This window comes from Podarcis raffonei, chromosome 2 (assembly GCF_027172205.1).
Source record: "Podarcis raffonei isolate rPodRaf1 chromosome 2, rPodRaf1.pri, whole genome shotgun sequence".
Classification (NCBI taxonomy): domain Eukaryota; kingdom Metazoa; phylum Chordata; class Lepidosauria; order Squamata; family Lacertidae; genus Podarcis; species Podarcis raffonei.
In genome coordinates this window covers 32,705,463-32,724,053 of record NC_070603.1, presented here as the reverse complement: position 1 = coordinate 32,724,053, position 18,591 = coordinate 32,705,463, and the positions used below count along the sequence as shown (strand labels likewise).

The following is an 18,591-nucleotide window of genomic DNA, read 5'->3' as shown; positions in this document are numbered from 1 at the left end:
CTTTAACCTTGTCATACCACAAGTATGCATGCCACCCAAAAATATTATTAAAACCTTCCAAATCCAAAATGTCTGTGTTTTCAAGAAGCAGCCATTCTTTCAGCCAGCAGAAAGCTGCCGCTTCATAGTACAATTTAAAATCTGGCAGGGCAAACCCCCCTCTTTCCTTTGAGTCCGTTAATATCTTAAATTTAATTCTGGGCTTTTTGCCCTGCCAGACAAATTTAGATATGTCTTTTTGCCACTTCTTGAAACAGTCCATTTTGTCCATTATTTGCAATGCTTGAAACAAAAACAACATTCTTGGCAATACATTCATCTTTATAACTGCAATTCGACCTAACAAGGAAAGCTTAAGATTTGACCAAATCTCCAAGTCTTTTTTCACTTCTGTCCAAGTTTTTTCATAGTTATCTTTAAATAAATTCACATTCTTAGCTGTCATGTTTATCCCCAAATATTTCACTTTTTTAACCACAGACAACCCCGTCTCATTCTGAAACCTTTCTTTTTCAATCTGTGTTAGATTTTTCTCCAATACTTTAGTCTTTAACTTATTCAATTTAAATCCTGCCAATTGACCAAACTCTTGGATTATTTCCAAAACTCTTTTCGTGCTAGCTTCTGGCTCCTGTAATGTAAGTACCAGGTCATCTGCAAATGCTCTCAATTTGTATTGTTTGACTCCGACCTGAATGCCTTTAACCAACTGGTCCCTCCTGATCATATTAAGCAAAACCTCAAGGACCGATATAAAAAGTAATGGGGAAATAGGGCACCCCTGTCGTGTCCCTTTTTCAATCTTAAACTCTTCTGTTACAACATTATTTACAATCAATTTTGCTTTCTGTTCAGAATATATTGTACCTATACCATTTTCAAACCCTTGGCCTACCCCCATCCCCCGGAGGTTCTTCAACATAAAACTCCAAGAAATGTTGTCAAAGGCTTTCTCGGCATCCACAAATATCAAAACAGCCTTAGTGTTTATATTCACTTCCAGCTTCTCCAAAATGTCAATTATATTCCTTACATTGTCCGACAAATGCCTTTTCGGGAGAAAGCCCGCTTGGTCCCCATGAATCTCCTCCATCAAAACTCTTTTCAGTCTCTTTGCTAAAACATCAGCAAAGATTTTGTAATCCACATTTAGTAAGGAGATGGGTCGGTAGTTCTTAAGTTGGGTCTTTTCAGTCTCTGTCTTTGGTATAAGTGTAATGTAGGCCTCTCTCCACGTATCGGGTGCCCTTTTCCCCTTCATGATCTCATTACAGACTTCCTTCAAAGGTTGTATAAGTCCTTCCTTCAAAACTTTGTAATATTTGGAAGTCAGTCCATCCGGTCCAGGTGATTTGCCCAACGTCATATTTTGAATGGCATCTTCTATTTCCTGTGCTGTTATCTCCTGGTTCAAAATTGTCTTACTTTCCTGCGAAATCTTTTTCAGCCCATTTTTCTCGAGGAATTGTTGTATATCTGTTTCTTTTTGCGGCCCTTGTGTGTAAAGTTGTCTAAAGTAGTTCTGAAAACAGTTTCTAATTTCAGCTGGGTTGCTTATATTCTTTCCTTCCACTTCTATGTTTGTTACCGTGTTGAGTTTTTGTCTCTTCTTTATTTGCCAAGCCAGTAGCTTGCCACATTTATCAGCAGATTCAAAAGTCTTTTGTCTCATTTGCTTAATTTTCCACTCTAGTTCTTGATTCGTCAGTTCCATATATTGTGTTTGATAAAATTTAATTTCTCTTAGAATCTCTTGTGATTTTGGCTTCAATCTTAGTTTCTTTTCCCCTTCTCTTATCTTTTCCAAAAATTTTTCCTTCCTCTCGTTTTGTTTTCTTTTCTTCAGTGTATTTTGTTGTATCAGAAACCCTCTCATCACGGCTTTGCTTGCGTCCCATACTATTCTTTTTTCTACTTTAGTCCTGAGGTTAATTTCAAAATAGTCTTTCAAAGTTTTTTGGGCCTTCTTGCAAATCTCCTCATCTCTAAGTAAGGTGTCATTCATTCTCCATCTAAAGGAGCCAGTTGTTGTTTGCCTCATCACCATCTTTACTGCATTATGGTCGGAGAAAGTTTTTGTGCAGATTTCCACTCTCTTTATGTTCTGCGCCATATTGCTAGTCACCCAAATTTGGTCGATCCTTGTCCATGTCATTTTGGCTTCAGAAAAGAAGGTTCCCTCTCTTTCTAATGGGTGTTTTGTTCTCCATATATCGATCAAGTCCATATTGTCAGTCATTTCAAAAAAGGTCTTTGGTAGTCTTCCATCTTTTGTTACAACCTGTCTTTGTGCTTTATCCATATTTGTTGAAACTACTCCATTCATGTCTCCCATCATGATTAATTTGTAATCCATATAATCCATCAAAATCTCGTGCAGCTTCTTAAAAAATTCAGCTTTCCCTTCATTTGGTGCATAAATTCCCACTATCAAATACTTCTCTCCTTGAAATTGAATTTCAATTGCCAAATATCTTCCTTGGTCATCTTTAAAAATTTGTTTCGGTTGCAGCTTCTCCTTTGCATAAATCACCACTCCTCTCTTTTTTACTCTGTCTGAAGAAATAAATTCTTGTCCCAATCTTTTATTTATTAATAACTTTCTATGAGCTCTTGTCACATGGGTCTCCTGTAAACAAATTAGGTCCAATTGGTCTTTCTTCAAAGCATGAAATATATTTTTTCTCTTTCTAGGGATGTTCAAACCGTTACAATTCCAGGTAAGAAGCTGCAGGTCCATGATGGGGTTATTTGCTCTTTCCTCCTACAGCTCCCAATTTTTGTTCTTCGTTTGTCGGTGGTTCCGTATCCGTATCTAATGAAGGATGCCCTTGTCCTGGATGCGTCTCTTTCTGTAGGTCTTCTTCGTGTTCTCCCAAGAACTTGTCTTTATCACTCACAGTCTTTATTCTTCTCTTCTTCCCCTTGTATTTAAAAGACAGGCCTTGGGGGAACTCCCACCTGAATGGTATGTAGTTCCTTCTCAGCAGTATCACCAAGTCCTTGTAGTGTCCTCTTGCATCCAAGATACTCTTAGGAATGTCTTTGAAGATCTCAATATGAAAATCTTCAATTCGAAGGGTTGTTTGGTAATGCAGGTTCAATATTTTGTCTCGCTCCTCCTTTGATCTTAGAGTTATAAGACAATCTCTGGGTCGATTCTTCCTCTGCCTTGCTCCCAGTCTGAAAGCGCTTTCTATCTTAAATGCTTCTTTATCCAGCTCCTGCTTCCAAAAGTCAGAAAATTCTTTTGTCAAATAGTCCACCAGGTTGTCTTCTTCCTTTTCCGGCACAAGTCTGATCCTTAAATTCCTCTCCTTGCGTTGCATATCCTGCATAGAAAATGCCAGTTCATATTCGTCTAGTTTCTTAAACACTGGTGGAAATTTTCCTTCAGCAGCAGTTGCAATTTCTTTAGCTTCCTCAGCTATCTTTCTTGTTGTAGATGATTCTTCCAGTATTTTCCCAATTGCTTCTGCATTTGAGTTCACTTTATTCCCAAGGTCAGTTATACTTTTTGTATTTGAGTCAATTTTCCCAGAGATTTCTTCAATTTTCTTATTTGTTTCAGCAACTTGTATTTTAGTTTCAGCCACTTGTGCTTTAGTTTCTGCACCTTGCTTTTTTAGTTCCTCCAAAGAGTCATTTATCTTCTCCAGTACCTTGGCAAATGATTCTTCTGTAGACATTGTTTTCACTCTTGCCTTTGGAGCAGCTGTAGTTCCAGAGGCTCCTGATACAGAAGCCCTTCTCTGCATGAAAGAGTCAATTTTATATTGTTTGCCAGATCTCAAAGTTGTTTCTTGTAAATCCCCTTTGTCTTTACCATCTGCCATAACAAAGTCTTTTAGTCAAGGTCATTCCCACACTCTTAAACTGTCAGACAAAAGTTCTCAAATTTTACACTTCACTTGTTGCTGTAACAATTTATAAATCCTCTAGAGGGCGCAGAGTCAATTTTTTACTTCTCCAAATAGTCCCACACTCTCTTAAAAATAAACAAAAGTTTTCCTAGTCCCTTCCAATTGTTCTTTTCTCTTTCTAAGGGATCCAAGTCAATAATGTCCAATAAGTAACTTTACAATGCAACAAAATAAATATTTCAAGTTGAGAGTAACCAAAGTCAATTAAAGATACTTTTTAACCTTCTTATAGCAACAGTCCTTAGCCGGTACCTTTCCTCCGGCAGTCCGATCCCAGGTATAAGAACAGCGATATTTAACTCAGTTCTTTAAAAATTGGCAGATAAACACTTTAAAGTCTTCTTCCCCCCCCTTCTGCCTTCGGGGAGGGAGTTCTTTGCTTTGGTGGTGGATTTCTTAGTTTCCGCAAATTTCCTCTCAAGCAGTTACAGCTAGAGTGCCTTTCGCTTTGATCTTGCTACAGAACGGAAAGCAGACTTCCTTTTTAGTGCTTATCCGTCTCGGTACCCAATTTCTTTAATTTTAATGTCCAATTGTATTTTAACGGTCAATCCTACTCACGGATAGTTGTTTTTTGATCCAATTTTCGCCGGAAGAAATCAGCGCTCTCCGCTAATGGCGACGCGGCTTCGCTTCGCAGGCTGGGTGAAGACGACTCTCAGCACCGCTCCTCACACCCTCCGCTGATCCGCAGCCTTTAAAAAGGCTATTTCACAGCGTTGGGGGGGCGCAAAGGTGCCCGCCGAGTCTCCGGTTCACAGGCAACACGCCTGTGATTTTTGAGGGTCCCCGCTCCGCCGTAGCTGACAGGACCCGAACCTACGAAGCAGACCTCTCCCGGAGCTCCGGGTGAGATCCGCCATTAAGCGCTGGCGCTAACCGGAAGTGACCCTCTCTGTTCTTTGTTGATAAGAAGTTAAAGCCAATATTATACCATTAGCTTATAATATAAATATAATAATCTACACAAATCAATCACACTTGAAGTACAATTCTGGTCACCTCACTTGAAAAAGGATATTGTGGAGCTGGAAGATGTTCAGAAAAGGGCAAACAAAATCATCACGGAGTTGGAGCAACTCCTCTATGAAGCTATTTAGAGAAAACTATATATGAGGAGATATGATAGCCGTGTGTAAATTATGCATGGTGTTCTGGTGTGCCATCTGGAGTGGGGCAATGGTCGCCCACCCATGAATTTTCAAGGAGGAGGCGTGCTTCCATCACATGGCCCCAGCCCTCTCAATTGCAGGGGCAAGGTGGCATGTTTGATGGTGATGAAAAAGTGGGTAAGGAAATGTTCTCCTGGACCTCTCATAACTCTTGAATAGGGGTCAGCAAATTTTTTCAGCAGGGGGCTGGTCTACTGTCCCTCAGACCTTGTGGGGGCCAGACTATATTTTGAAAAGGAAAAGGGGGGGAATGAACGAATTCCTATGCCCCACAAATAACCCAGAGATGCATTGTAAAAAAAAGCACACATTCTACTCATGTAAAAACACCAGGCAGGCCCCACAAATAACCCAGAGATGCATTTTAAATAAAAGGACACATTCTCCTCATGTAAAAACACGTTGATTCCCAGACCGTCCGCAGGCTGGATTTAGAAGGTGATTGGGCCGGATCCGGCCCCCAGGCCTTAGTTTGCCTGCCCATGCCTCTTGAACATGTGGGTAGCCGATGGTGCTGAATATTGGAAGATCCAAGATGGACCAAAGGAAGCCCTTCTTCACACAATGAAGTTAAACTATGGAATTTGCTCACACAAGAGGCAGTGATGGCCACCAACTTGGAAGGCTTTAAAAGATTAGACAAATTCGAAAAGCAGACAAACGAACCATGACGACAATGTTCCAGCTCCACAGTCAGAGGCAGCATGCCTGCATATGCCAGTGGAAGGGAAACTGCAGGTGGGGGGGTAGGGAGGGAGTGCTGTTGTTATCAGGTTCTGCTTGCAAGCTTTTCATGGGCATCTACCTGAGCTGGCCACTGTGAGAACAGGATGCTGGGTTAGATAAGCCATTGGCCTGATCCAGCAGGCTCATTTTATGTCCTTAAGTATAGAGCTACTCGATAACAAAAACAGAAGAAACAACATTAAGGGAGAAGGCAAATATTAACTTATTTAGGGGCCACATCACTGAGGCTAGTGTAGACTTATTCCGATTGTTTTCTTTTTATAAGATCAGATGTAAGGTGAAGGGGTAAAGGGGACCCCTGACCATTAGGTCCAGTCGTGGCCGACTCTGGGGTCATGGCGCTCATCTCGCTTTATTGGCCGAGGGAGCCAGCGTACAGCTTCCGGGTCATGTGGCCAGCATGACTAAGCCGCTTCTGGCAAACCAGAGAAGCGCACGGAAACGCTGTTTACCTTCCCTCCAGAGCGGTACCTATTTATCTACTTGCACTTTGATGTGCTTTTGAACTGCTAGGTTGGCAGGAGCAGGGACCGAGCAACGGGAGCTCACCCCGTCGCGGGGATTTGAACCGCCGACCTTCTGATCAGCAAGTCCTAGGCTCTGTGGTTTAACCCACAGCACCACCCGTGTCCCTAAGATCAGATGTAATTTTCCACAAATGAGCATTGTGGGGATGGGCTTCCTAACCTGCTCCCCACTAGTCTTTTTGTTGTTAAAAAAATCTCTCAAGTTGCTTTATGCCCTGCAGGAGGAATGATACAGGAGGCAAATTTGGGAAGGTAGTTCTAAGCAACAAAAAAACCACAACCCTACTCAAATGGAAAAGGGTTATCAAGTACCGGTACTTGCTGTTGCAACAACTTAAGAGGTTTGTTAGGGGCAAAATACTACGTGATACCATTCAGGAAGTCAGGCCACTGCTTGTTTCATATATTAACTTTCAGAACCCAGACACACCCACAATCACACTTACATATGTCCTTCTGGAGACACTCCCTAGCCTAAACTGCATATTTACCATGTATAAAATAAAACATTAGTTTGTACATTGAAGGTGACTCCTGCATGCAATGAAGTGCTAAAGAGTGGCTAACACAAAGTGGCTATATGTAACACTGATGGTTATATGTTTGTGTGTTTCTTTAGGGTTGTTATATTGGGTGTTCTATTTGTGCTTAGTAGGAAAAATCCAATTTGTTCAGGACTGCAGACTTAATTTCCCATGAGAAGTGGTCACTGCATCCTAAACTAAGGAACAGAGTATTTATTTACCTTATTTTCAAAAGCTGGAGAATGCCAGAGGCGGGATATAGTTAATCTTCCAATGAAAAAGCCCACAGCCTTCAGCTACAGCCCATCACCACTCAGTAGAGAATGGTGTCCCACTGCCAGTGTCAAAATACAATTCTGACTACCATTCTAGTCAGCATTTGTTCATGGAATGGAGGAAGATACTATCTTGTCCTTAATCTCAGGTAACAAAAATGTGGCTTCCTCGCTGCTATACTTCTGCTATGAACCCAAGGTGGAGAACCTGTGGCCTTCTGGATGCGGTTGACTAAAACTCTCTTTGCTTACCTAGTGTGGGTTTTAGTAATATTTTGCATATTTAAATCAATATTGCATGTCTTTATTGGGTTTTTTAAAATTCTTTTGTGAATTACTCCATGTGACACATTGTCTAGTGTTTTCTGAAACTTATGCTTTAAATGCGGTCTCTCTTTTTTAAGAATCACCCCTAGCCAACATGACCAATAGTCAGGGATGAGGGGAGCTGCAGTTCGGCAACATATGGTGGGCCACAGGTGGAGGAGGAGTTTGGATTTGATATCCCGCTTTATCACTACCCGAAGGAGTCTCAAAGCGGCTAACATTCTCCTTTCCCTTCCTCCCCCACAACAAACACTTTGTGAGGTGAGTGAGGCTGAGAGACTTCAAAGAAGAGTGACTAGCCCAAGGTCACCCAGCAGCTGCATGTGGAGGAGCGGAGACCCGAACCCAGTTCTCCAGATTACGAGTCTACCGCTCTTAACCACTACACCACACTGGCTCTCAGGTGAGGTTTCCCACTTCTGATGTAGACATTTCATCACTTAACTTGGTTATTTTGGGGGGGGGGTGTCCCGTTGTCAGACTTTTATAGTAATCAAGGTGTCTGGAAATATATGTGTACCAATTTCCCCCCTTTTTGTTGTTGTTTATGGGATATCCCAGTTATGGAATAACTCTGCCCTGGGATTGAATAAAACCTGTGGAAGGGTGAATGGATACATAGTTTTCACCTTTTAGTGTACAAAATGCCTTGCAAGTCTTTTCTAATATTGGGTGACATCCAGTGATGTCTGCCAACTTCTACAACGGAAATCTGCTTGCACAATGGGACTTCTGGTTTCTCTTGACCAGCTTCCCCCCAAATCTGCTCTGTAGGGTTCCCCCAACCCCAAATTATGCAGGTGCAGGGAAGAGGAAAGAAAGGAGAAGCTCTGTTGCAGAAGTAAATGCCCACTCTTGTTACACTGGATTCACAAAAAGGACCATAGCATATGCTAGGATCAAACACAGTAACTCCTCCTCACCAAGCTGATGAGGATTTCAAACTGAGGGCTCACAGGCCCAAGTCCATTATAATAACACTGGTCTCTCCCCTATAACTTGATGCTGTCTGCTACTCTGTGTGACATTCACTTGACCACAGCACTGCTAATTTGTGAGCTTCACTTCCTGATTAGCGAAGCCCACTTTCCACTACAACGTTTCCACAATTAATTCTAATTCAAACTGAAATCTGTGTAGAGAGGGGGAAAAGACATTTGGTCCATCTCCCACAGAGGCATTATTTGGCGGCTTTGTATTCTGAGGCCACCTCTGCAGGGACATCACTTCATAGATGTCAAAAGAAACCTTTGTCTCTGCCACTGGTGACCTTTGTTATTTACCAGAGGTTAATCCTCCCCTGCTCCACTTCCATCCTCTTTCAACATCCCCCTTCTCTTGAAGCAAACATGTGGTTCTTCTGCCATCCCCCGCCCTGCAATCTGCCCTTTTGGTCCTGTTTGATAACAGGTTCCATCAACCTACTACTCAAATCTCCTCAGTTGCTTCCTTCTCTTTCGCTTACTATCCACAGCATATCCTCAGGCTTTTACTGAGTGGGTGGCGCTGTGGGTTAAAGCCTCAGCGCCTAGGGCTTGCCGATCGAAACGGCGGCGGTTCGAATCCCCACAGCGGGGTGAGCTCCCGTCGTTCGGTCCCAGCTCCTGCCCACCTAGCAGTTCGAAAGCACCTCCGGGTGCAAGTAGATAAATAGGGACCGCTTTATAGCGGGAAGGTAAACAGCGTTTCCGTGTGCTGCACTGGCTCGCCAGATGCAGCTTTGTCACGCTGGCCACGTAACCCGGAAGTGTCTGCGGACAGCGCTGGCTCCCGGCCTATAGAGTGAGATGAGCGGACAACCCTAGAGTCTGGCAAGACTGGCCCGAACGGGCAGGGGTACCTTTACCTTTACTATTTACACACACACGTATATGAAATTTTCTCCGAGCTGAAAAGCAATCCACACACAGAATCTCAATCATCTTTACAACAGAAACAAAAAGGTTATATTTATGGGGGTGCTAAAAGGGAATCACTTAACAAAATGTCCCAGTGGCTTCCTGGCTTAGCTAAGATTCATGCCAAAGAGGTATGGGTTTCATGAGCAGGCGGGTTAGGGAGGCAGGCTGGGAACCCTGTGTACACTGCATTGTGTTCCAAGATGGAGGAAAGGCGGAGTGCAATGTACTAATCAATACAATGCAGAAATAATTTTTGTTAATTTAAATACTGATAATGGAGTGTGCCACAAGCAGAAAGAGAAGACAACAAAAGCACTGTGTGGGAATAGATTGTGGGGGAAGGAATATGTGTAGCCAGATCAATCCAGGTGTTTCATGCAACAAGTACACTGTCAGATAGTGCAGAACCTCAGATGCTTCCAGAAGAGTAAGCAATTACCAGGAGGGTGGGGGAATAGACAGAGATTCCTCCATATCTCAACATGAATTAGTTAGACCTTGGAAGGCCAGTTGGTAGACCACCCGTTCCAGATCTAGACCTGCAGCACATGAAACTGGAGAGTCGTTCCCAGTGTCTGATTCTCCTCTGCCTCCTCCCCAACTCCAAAATTCCTTCTCCTGGAAACTTGCCAAAGCCCAGCTCTAGGAATCATTCTAAGATTCCCCCACCTTCCAGAAAATTACTTTGTGTGTAATTGATTCACTGCAATTAGAGGGGGAGTTGCAGTTAGCAATAACGTTTTTTTTAACCTGCCCCAAGCCCTTGGGATGAGGTGGGATGTACATGGAATAAACTGAATTATTAAATAATTAAACAATGAATCATTAGTTCAACCTCATCCCAAGGAGATCACATCTGCAATTAAAAGGTGGATTTGAAATGTCCCATGGCACCTTTTGCTTTATCACATTGGTATAGGTAAAGGTAAAGGGACCCCTGACTCTTGGGTTGCACAGCTCATCTCGCTTTACTGGCTGAGAGAGCTGGTGTTTGTCCGCAGACAGCTTCCGGGTCACGTGGCCAGCATGACAAAGCCGCTTCTGGCGAACCAGAGAAGCGCACAGAAGCGCCATTTACCTTCCCGCTGGAGTGGTACCTATTTATCTACTTGCACTTTGATGTGCTTTCAAACTGCTAGGTTGGCAGGAGCTGGGACCGAGCAATGGGAGCTCACCCTGTCGTGGGGATTCGAACCATCAACCTGCTTTAGACCACAGTGCCACCCGCGTCCCATCACATTGGTATAGTATAATGAAATAAATTAATGACATATATTTACAAACTGTATATCCTAATAGCGTCAACAAATGAAATAAATGCACCTAAACACATGTTCTGGACCACTAAACCACCTGCAATGTAAAGAATGGGGCTTGTGTGGCAAGGAAGGCAGCTAGGCTCCCTGTACAGATCATCACTGCCACCACCCCAACACCCATCAAGACTCCTCAGCTCTTAACTTGAGTATGAAATGCAAAGCCCCTTCATGACCACTTTTATTAAAGCAATTTAGCACTTCATTCAACTGCTCTCCTTTCTTTCATGAGAAAGAGGAAGAGTAACCAATCATTGCAATGACTAAAAAACATTCCAATTGTTCTTTTTAAAAAAAAACACCCAGTACCATCTGGTACGGGGTGTGTTTTATACTACATGCAGATGATGCTTAACTACCAGGATTTCAAATCTCAAAATTCAGCCTGGAACTGAAAACCAGGCAGTGTCCTCCTTGCTGGCTTCATGCATAATTGCCTGCAGGCTTTTCTGCTCCGGTGGACACATTGGGGGTGGGGGGAGGCTGTTTCCTAGCAGTTGAGTGCACAGATCCATCAGATAGGCCAGAAAGCCATTATTTGTGTTACTAGCTTTGCACTTTTTTCATTGAAAGCATCCAAAAAAAGGAAGCTGCTGTTTGCTACTGTGCGGGAGTCATCGTGACTATATATCCAACGTACTAAAGACTCATGCCTTCAACTCTAGAGAGTAAGAATTCAGTCCCTCATGCCCCAAACTGGCAATACAAAGGTCATTTAATACCGCCATTTAATTGCTCCCGTCCTACGAATCTCCATGCCAGATGAGTAAAGGCCCACATGTCCGTGATCACTCTGAGCCTACCGGATTGTGCCACTTACGAAGCTCAAGTTACTCACGTGCACAAATGTTTGCATAGCATTGATCAGAGCTGAAGTCATGGGGAGAACCGAATACTCCCTGGGAGAAGATCTACTGATGGCGGTGTCATTTTACAGCCAGAGTAGAACTGCACTTTAGATGATGCCACAAGCTATGTAAGTCTACCTCTTGAGAATTTCCCTTCCAGAAAAAGCAGCCTGTGTTATATACTGTACGGGGAATGGAAGTTGGGGAACTACATTAACAACCCCAAACCCAGCGGGTCCTAGCTACCTACTAGACCCTTCCTCATGCTATCAAACCACTTTGGTGGTTTGGCAAACTGCTTAGAGAGTATTAAAGCAGTATATAAATAAATGAAAAGCAAGAACATTGCAGTACCAGCTTCATAACTGATTCAGTGTAGCATAATGGTTAAAATGTTGGACTGGGACCTGGGAGACCATTCAGCCATCTGGGTGACCTTGGGGCAGGGAAGGGGGGATATAAATGTGATAAATAATTAATAAATCTACAGCTTCACATTTTTACTGTCATTTTATTTAGAGTTATTCTCCTTTCTATTATTTATCGTTATTATTATAGTTGTCAGGAAAGCTTAGTTAATTGTTGATCTATAGTGTTTGTAAAGGGCTCAGAAATATGTTAGTTAACCCAAACACCAAATCTGGCTTCATATTGGGTCCTCAGATTGCTGTTCCACAACCCCATCATAGTAAATATACACACTTATTTTGAAATATAAATACCCTTCGCCACAGTGGGCTTTCCAAGTGAATAATGGAGGATGTAGATGCAGCACTACCTAATTACTGTCATATGCAGCTAAAAAAATCAATCTGATGCCATCGGTACTTCAAATAGAAAAAAGAAAAGCGTATAAACACAGATGTCAGACTTGATATTGCTTAATGGAGAAATGTCGCTGTCGCAATTCAAGACAAGAACCAGTCAAACAGCACAGGCAGATATAAGCAGCTTCGCTTTTGTGTTCTTTACAATTTCGTATTTTTTAAAAATTAACATACCAAAGCAAAAAAAGCAGCAAAATAAGAAAGAAGTACAATCTTGCCCATATCATTTGTTTACAACATCTATGCCCAGGGAGGCGCAGTATTTCAATTCCAAGCAAATGCCCTAGATCCGTCAAAAAACATTGGATTAAATTAGATCAGTAACTGGGCACTGGCTGGAGGAGCCAATCAGGCCCAAGCTGACTACAGAGATGGGCTGAGATTGATTCCTACAGATAAATGAAGTTTTAAGGGAATCATTTACCATAGCCAGGACTGTGTGCACAGAGAAAAAGCACCTTGGAATCTTATCCAAGGATCTGGAATGGATACAAGTGCAGGTGAGTGGAGGACCATCTAAACACCAGAACCACACACCAACCAGAACGCCATCTAGAACCAGAGCTCCTTTTCAAATGGCATAGTTCAAGTTGGAAACAACAGCACAGAGCAGAGTACCTCTGAGGGACAAAAGCGTCCTCACACAGCCCACCTGGATGATCTGGGAGTGGGGAAATGGGTTTCAGGGTAAGCCTTCCAAGTCTCTTGCTGATTTGAGCCGGATAATCTCTGACCCTAGAGATTAAACGTTACCCATCTTCCCGTTGCCCAGCCTCTCCCCTGATAAACAGGCGCGCGCGAGGTTTGCTCCTTGTTTCCCAGCCCAGTTCCTTCCCTCCCTGTCTGTCATCCCTTCACGAGCGTTTAAATCCCTGTGACATTTAAGGAAACTGGATCTCGCTGGAGACCCAGCCTCCCCTCCTCATCTCACGCGGTGCGCCCAGAAATCGAGTGCTCCTGTGACCCAGCCGAGCATCGTCACCAACTAGAGATCTATCTGTAGGCCTTGTTCTGGAGTGTTTGCAGATGTTTAGAAAGGCGCAAACGCCTCTCAGCACCTTCTCGGAACCGGAGCCGGACTCCTTGTGATGCCCCTGGCTCCGGTTCCGAGTCGGTGTCGCTGAAAGAGGGAGGGAGATGCGCTCAGGAAGAGAGAGGCGGATGGATTGATCGCCTGTTTTAAAAAGGCTGTCTAAAAGCCCCGATGAGACTGGCTTTCGCTTGGTCCCGACACAAGCATCTCTCCTGGGCAAATCTCCCTTGGCCACGGAGCTCCTTGGGTCAAGGATGCGCGGGAGAGAAATGAATGAACTTCTCCAGGAGGAGGAGAAGCCGGAGCCAGACCGCTCAGGGTGGCCAGGACGCCTGGCGCTAGCAGAGGAGCCCTTGGGGATCATGAGGACCAACCTCTTGGAGCCGCGGTCACCGTGACATGGGCTAGGAGAGGGAGGGGGCGCTGGGAAAGCGCGATCGTGGAGATGCTGTTGCTGGGGAAATGAGGGCAACTGGACAATACGGTGCCCAAAGGGGCTATGTATGCCTGAGCCTTACGGAGGTCTGTCTATGGGATGCGCCCCCGCCGACGGGCAGACCTCCGGCTTTCACTTCCCCACCCTCCTGTTGCGCGCAGACAGCCGCCTACTTTCCCCCCTGCTCTGCTGGTCCCGCCGAGGCCGGGCCAGGAGCACCTTTGGGAGGCAGCCGCGAGAGAAGGGGGCGGCGATGGGGCGCGGGGGACCAGCCCTGAGTCATGCACAGCTTCGTCAACCCCAAGCCCGCCAGGCGAGAGTCTCTCCGCCCGCTTGGCGCCTCCATCTCCCTCCGCAAGCGCTGGAGAGGGGACCCGGCGCCGCTCCTTCCCAGCCTTAAGCCAGCCCTCGCCTCCGACCCGCCCAGATGCGAGCAGGTGCCGCCGAGCGGCAGACCCCGGCGGGCCAGGAGAGCGCGCAGGTGCCCCCCGAGCGCCACCTGCCAGAGCCCCTTCGGGCGACCCGGGCGGACGGTCCCCTAGCGCGCGCGCTCTGCAGCAGCATCTCCCCGCCGCGCACAGCTCGCTTACCTGGGTATCCCGGACCGCTGGGCTGGGCTGGGCGGCAGGTTCGGGCGTGGCTCCGTCCCCGGGCGCGGCGGGTTCGGTGGCGCGGCTGCCTGCCGTCCTGGGGCGATGTAGCGCCTGTAGCTCGAGAGCCGCGCAGCCAGCTCGGCGGGAGAGCGCGTCAGAGAGGCCGAGGGAGCCAAGCCGGGGCCAGGCCGGGCGGGTCCTAGCGCCTCCCACGGGCCGCTCTCCGAGGGGGCGGGGGCCGAGCGGCAGCGTGGTCGGTGGGAGCACGTGGGCCGCGACTCCTCCGCCGAGGCGAGACGGAAAGAGGAGCTGTGAGCAAGAAGACCTAGGGGCAACATGGCGAAAAAACAGAACTGGGTCTGCCCCCTGGAGCAGGGTGGGAACTCAGGGAGCTGATAGGTGGGCAATGCGATCAGGATCAGGTGTGACCCTGAAATTCTGGATCCCGCCAAAGTTTTGTGCTGCGAATCCCGCATTTTGTGCAAAGGGCCAAAACCCTTTACAACTACAGTGGTACCTCGGGTTAAGAACTTAATTCCATCTGGAGATCAGTTCTTAACCTGAAACTGTTCTTAGCCTGAAGCACCACTTTAGCTAATGGGGCCTCCTGCTGCCGCCGCGCCACCGGAGCACAATTTCTGTTCTCATCCTGAAGCAAAGTTCTTAACCCGAGGTACTATTTCTGGGTTAGCAGAGTCTGTAACCTGAAGCGTCTGTAACCCGAGGTACCACTGTAAAGGGCCAAAAATCCAACCTCATCCTGTTTGACTCCAAACCAGTGCCAAAGTGCTCTGCTGGTTTTGTGCCGTCGCAAACCTCGCTTTCTGTGCCCACCCCCCAAACTGAGTAATTGACGCTCAATCAGTGCATATAGACACGGATACGGCGATACAGTAAGTGGAGAGGTGTATAAACACAGTGTATTACACCAGAACCAGAGGCACCATAGGTCAGGGGGCAGGACAGAACCATAGGCACCAGACTGGTTCAAAACCACAGCCAGAATGACCTTGACTTACAGAACTGGATTTGAAGATTTAGGGTATAACATTTAGGAAACATCTGAAAGCAGCCCTGTATAGGGAAGCTTTTTAAGGTTTGATGTTTTACTATGTTGTTATATATGCTGGAAGCCACCCAGATTGTCTGGGGCAGCCCAGTCAGATGGATGGGGTACAAATAAATTACTACTACTACTACTACTACTACTACTACTACTAACTACAAGCCAGAAATGGAGCAGGCAAAGAAAAGAAGCAGAGAAATCTGGACCTTGGTCGGGCGCAGTGCTAAGGGAATTCATTGTAACAATGAGAATAGTAGGACCTTCTTGATCTAGGACCAGACACAGCTCAAGCACCGGGGCAGTTTCAGAACCAGAAACTAAAGGGAGTCATGCCTAGCTATCTATCACCAGGTTGCCTAAGGTAAGACAGTCAAAGTTCTCAAGTCAGCTTTTGGTCAAGAACCGAGCGGATTTCAGGTTTATCCAGGATGCTACCCAATTAATGTGTGATGACCCAGAACTGTATGGAATTAGGATTATATACCCAGGACCCAGGGTTCAGGGCAGAGAAATGAAAATACTTCTTCATACACCACATAGTTTAAACTATAGAATTTGCTCCCACAAGAGGCAGTGATGCTGGCCACTAACATGGATGGCTTTAAAAGAGGATTAGCTGAGTTAATGGAGGATAAGGCTGCCAATTACTACTAGCCGTAATAATAGCTATGCTCGGACTCTATAGTTGGAGGGCAGTAATGCTTCTGAATACCAGTTGCTGGAAACTGCAGGAAGGGAGAGTGTTGTTGTGCTCAGGTCTTGCTTGTGGGTTTCCGACAGACATCTGGTTGGCCACTGTGAGAAAAGGATACTGATCCAGCAGCTCTTCTTATGTTCTGAAGACTAGTGAAAAGCTTTCCCAGCAGTTTTAGACCAACAAATGCGATTTGCAGAGCCAACACATATACAACGTAATGACATTATTTGGCCTATCCCTCCTACTCTGTAACTCCATAGTGGGCTCCTCTTTCCTTGAATTAAGGAGTTTTTGAACACCACCCACACAGGGAGGGGATATTTCTCCTTACATTTAGCTTCCCTTCAGCTTCTTATTTGTCTGAAATCAAGTACCTATCCCTATTCCATTTCACTTGCAAAAGCTTAAGGAGTGCAGAATTCACCAGCCTTTATCCAACAACAGTAACTGATCAATATAACCATATATCAAACCAAACCAAACATACTGATTGAAAGGGAAATTTGGAAGATTTTAGGACAGGCATTTACATTTTGGCAGCTCTGGCATCGCTGAGCATATCTGCGACCATCAAGTGCAGTCTCACTTGAAAGACTTGATATACTTTTTCGCAGCAAGAGACAGGGACATGCAGGAGACATTCAAGAGGCTTCTTCCACTGACTGACTAGTGTAATGAGGCATGGAATATTGCCCTGGTGGAGAAATTGATAAATCAAGTGTCTGTCTCCAGAGGACCAAACTGAGACAGGCTAATTTTTTGAAACTTGGTACAGTTTTATTGGATTCATTAATGTTAGCGTCTCGGATCAAAGAGCACCACAGACTGAAAGATATGGAGGAACTTGATTTGCCTGATCTTTAGTGTCTTCAGGGTGTGTGTTAGCAATTGCTAGCATGCCCCAGTCTCTATGCAAGGTCGAATACCTGCTTGTACAGTACAGTTCTCTTACTTGCCAGTCACATACATATTTGAATGATTTTAAGCTCATTTGTATGTTAATCAGAGTGTTTTGTAGTTACATATAGATTTGCTGTTCATGGCTTGCTTTCCTTCTTCACCCTTATTGCATGCATGCATTTATCACATGCATATGCCGCCCTGAATTTCACACCTTGAACTAAATTCCAGGCCAGGGCTCTGTCCATTCATCTCTCTACTAGGTTCCAGTACCATAGGTTTCTCTGCCAGCTTCCAGAACTGTGTCCCTTTGCCCTCTTGTGTCACCCAAGGCTATTTTGGATGGCAGTGCTTGCTTTCCTCTCCTGTCACTGCTTATCTCTTAATAGGGCACTTGTTCATAGCAGTCCAGGATGCCTTTCTGCTCCCTCAGAGCTTTGCTGACATTTCTCTTGGCCAGTCCAGCTAGTTCACATTCTCCCTCCGCTGCTTCTGGCACCCAGCGAACTCCCCTACTTTTAGACCTCACTTTAAAAATTGTGCACCAAAAAACCAAGGGCATCAACACATCTCTGTCAAAATCCCCCTCAACAGACCCCCCCCCGGGGCTGCATCCACAATCTGCTTTTAAAAATGTCAATTCCATCAGAATTCAATACCGCAGCAGCAGCATCATACATTAAATGGTGAAAAGCGCGACCTGCTTCTGTAGCTCTGTTGAGCTATCCGTTCTTAACCATTTCGAGCTTGAATAGGACATAGAAAAATATTGGCTCCTTTGTTCCAAGAAACCTACTAAGTGGCTTCCCAGCCCCGTGTGGGTGAAGGGTGTCAGAAGTGGCGCTGTGTGGGCCACTCTAAGGCCTGATAAGAACTTCCCTGGATTTTATGACACTTCTGTCTGAACTGTGATATATACATATATACATACAAGCTTTAGCTCATAGAATTGTAGAGTTGGAGGGGACCCTGAGGATCAGCTTGTCCAACCCCTTGCAATGCAGGAATATGCACTTTTTCATTACTGTGTAATTATGTGCTCATTAATGACACATAACTCTCCATAATTCTTTTTTATTATGATGGGTACAAAGGGGATAGGGAGACCATTTCAGCCTAAGGGACACTCTCTCCTGTGGCCAGATTTCTGGGTTCTGCACATCACTGGTGGGTGGGGCTAGAGGGAAAGTGGGTGGAGCGGGGCACTTGTTGTGCACCCAGGGGCGAGGCTAGGTGCCTGTGGGGGTACCGCCCGTGGTGAGCATCCCAGGGGGGCGACGGCAATGTCACCCCCCTCAGGGATGACCCCCAGTTCAGGCCGCACCCACCACACACCCCTTCCTCTGCCAGGGGGGGAGCAACAGATACAACTCTTACATTTTTTTTACATAGTACATCACATACAATTTCCAGCTTTGTTAATGTAACAACAGTCTGGTTTCTCTTTTTCTGTTTTCCACCCATGTAGGAAGTTCTGTC

At 45.3% G+C, this 18,591-nt stretch overlaps 2 protein-coding genes across 3 annotated transcripts in view; one reads left to right on the top strand and one right to left on the bottom strand.

Annotated features, from left to right (window-relative positions):
- Positions 1-14,635, bottom strand: part of SLC16A3 (solute carrier family 16 member 3) — a 33,025-nt gene extending 18,390 nt beyond the window's left edge. The window contains exon 1 of one of the 2 annotated variants that reach the window (XM_053375704.1): positions 14,447-14,635. The gene's annotated coding sequence lies outside the window, so the exon portion shown is untranslated. The remainder of the gene's footprint in view (positions 1-14,446) is intronic. The other variant, XM_053375702.1, reaches the window with a different exon arrangement.
- Positions 14,636-15,706: 1,071 nt separating this feature from the next.
- Positions 15,707-18,591, top strand: part of CCDC57 (coiled-coil domain containing 57) — a 70,958-nt gene continuing 68,073 nt past the window's right edge. Inside the window, exon 1 of the mRNA XM_053375660.1 lies at positions 15,707-15,876. The gene's annotated coding sequence lies outside the window, so the exon portion shown is untranslated. The remainder of the gene's footprint in view (positions 15,877-18,591) is intronic.